Raw genomic sequence first — 2,500 nt, forward strand, 5'->3', positions numbered from 1 at the left:
CCCGGCCGGGGCGCGGCGGGTCGTCGGGAACGGAAAGGAGAAGAGCGGGGGGAGGGACGCGGGGAGGACCCCCGTCCCCGTCCCCGGCACGCGCGCGCCCGCGCGGCAGCACGGCACGGTACCGCCGCCGGTACCCACCCGCAGACAGCCGCCCGCGCGCGGCGGGGCCGGGGGCGAGGCCCGCGCCTCCCCCCGACCTCTCTTCTCTCCCCGCCGCCGACACCCCGGCGAGACGAGCTCCGCCCAGCGGGCGCTCCGGGAGCGGGGAGCTTCGGAGCGCTCCCCGAGTCTCCATTTAGGGGGACGAAGGCCCGCACGCGGGGCCTGCGAGGCGCCCCAGCCGCGCCGCAGCGGCGCGCCGCGCCCCGCCGACCCGACCCGCCCCCCCCCGACGCCGCAAGGGCGAAGAAGGGGGGGCGGCGGCGACGGCGGCAGCGGCGGCGGCCGAGCCGGCGATTGATCGTCACGCGACGCTCAGACAGGCGTAGCCCCGGGAGGAACCCGGGGCCGCAAGTGCGTTCGAAGTGTCGATGATCAATGTGTCCTGCAATTCACATTAATTCTCGCAGCTAGCTGCGTTCTTCATCGACGCACGAGCCGAGTGATCCACCGCTAAGAGTTGTCTGCTTTTCGGCACCGCCCCGCGCGCGCGCGGGAGGGCCGGGACCGCTCCGCGGGAGCGGCCCCTCCGGACAGCGGCGGCCCGCCGGCCCGCCCGCCCGCCGGCCCGCCCCCTCCGCAGGGGACGCGACGCGGCGCGGCGGGGCGAGAACGACGGGGCCGCCTCGCCTCGACTGACCGTACCGACACACGACGAGGAGAAAAAAAAAAAAAGCCCCGAGCGGCGAGGGCGCCGGGAGCCCGCGCTCCCGGCCCAAACCGGCGGAGACGAGCGCCTCGCTCGCTTCGGGGGGCGGCCCAGGCGCCCGGGCTCGGCCCGGCCTCCGCGCGGAGGCCCACGACGCCCCCGGCCGCGCCGCCTGCCCGCCTCTCCTCGGGGACGCGGGACGCCCCGCCGGCCCCCCCCGCGCGCGACGGCTCCGCCGCGCCGCGACGTCCTTCTCCCCTCTCCCGCGGCTCCGGCCCGCCCCGCCGGCGCCCGGCCGCGGCCTCCGCCGCCGCGCCGGAGGCGGCCACCGCCGGAGCCCGAGCCGGCGACGCGCCGCCCGCGGCCGCGCCGGACGGCGGCCCGCCGCCGCCTCGCGGCGGCCGCCCGCCCGGAACCGCCGCCGCCGCCGCTCCTCGCCGCCTTCCGCGGGCGCGCGCCGCGCGGAAAGCGGACGGCGCTGAGGCGGGGGCGACGCCCGCTCTCCCCGTTTCCACGCGGAGACCGGGAGCGGGACGCCTCCGCCCGCCCGCCCGCTCGCCCGGCGCCGCCGGGAAGGGCGGCGGGGGAAGGGCGGCGGACGGGGCCCGGGCCGGGACGGCCGCGCCTGGCGGCGGGCGCCCTCCGGCCGGCCGGCAGGCCGAGCGGCGACGCCGCCGCTCGGCACGGGGTGCCGCCTTCGCCGGCGCTCGGCGGCGGCAGACCGCCGCCGGAGCGCTCGCCGGGGCGGGGGACGGAGGGAGGGAGGGAGCGGAGCCGCGGCGCGCCGCAGCCGCGCCGCGGAGGCGCGGCGGCGCGCCTCCCGGGCGAGCCCCCGCCGCGGGGACCCGCCCGCCCCCGGCGGGGAGCCCGCGCTCCCGCCGGGGTCGCCCCGTTTCGAGGCGGGCGAGGCCGGACACGGCCGGCCGCGCCGCGGTCTCTCCGCCGAGACCGGTCCGCGGAGAGGGGGGGGCAGCGGAACCCCTCCCCGGCACGGCCGCCCGCGGGACGAGCGCGGGCGACGGCCGGCCGTCCGTCCCTGCGCCCGGGAGCTTCCGCGGAGAGACTCCAGCCCCCTTGCGCAGGACGACGACGACGGCGGCGCCGCCCGGCCCGACCCCCGGGCCGCGCCGAGCCGCCCGAGTCTTTAAACCTCCGCCCGGCCCCCCGCGGCCTTCGACCCCCTGTGTATCGCTACGGCGAGGGAGGGCCGCGGGAGAGCGCGGACGCTAGGTACCTGGCCCTGGGGTGAGGGAAACGACCACCTCTGGGCCCCGCGGGGGTGCCTCCCCCGCTGCCGCCTTCGGGGGAGCGTCCGCCCGCGGGGGCGCGCCCGACGTCCGCCGCCACAGCCTCGTCCTCCTTCCCGGGGCCCGGGGTTTCCCTCAGCAGCCCGGCGCTGCGCCCGGGAGGAGAGCCGCGGCTCGGGCCGCCCGCTCGCGCGGGAAGGCCGCCCGGCGGTCGCCTCGCCCGCCGGAGGGCGGCCAACGGCGGCGGCGCAGCCCTTCCGCCCCCGCCCCCCGCCCCGGCTCCCCTCGGCGGGGAGGATCGGGGCGCGGAGAAGAGACGGGGGACGCGCGCCGCCGCCGCCGCGCCGCCAGGCGCCCGCGCGCCATCCCGGAACGCCCGGAGACCCCTCGCCGCCTCGCGCGGCCGGGCCGGCAGGGCAGGCGCGGGGCCGGCTGCGCAGCCGCC

The 2,500-nt window shown here is 82.0% G+C and overlaps 1 non-coding gene across 1 annotated transcript; it reads right to left on the reverse strand.

The window, feature by feature from the left end:
* Positions 1-468: 468 nt before the first annotated feature.
* On the reverse strand, positions 469-621 carry LOC141478131 (5.8S ribosomal RNA). Its single transcript, XR_012463842.1, has one exon. It is a non-coding gene; the product is annotated as a 5.8S ribosomal RNA (ribosomal RNA).
* Between the last annotated feature and the right edge of the window lie 1,879 nt (positions 622-2,500).

This window comes from Numenius arquata, unplaced genomic scaffold (assembly GCF_964106895.1).
Source record: "Numenius arquata unplaced genomic scaffold, bNumArq3.hap1.1 HAP1_SCAFFOLD_1639, whole genome shotgun sequence".
NCBI lineage: Eukaryota > Metazoa > Chordata > Aves > Charadriiformes > Scolopacidae > Numenius > Numenius arquata.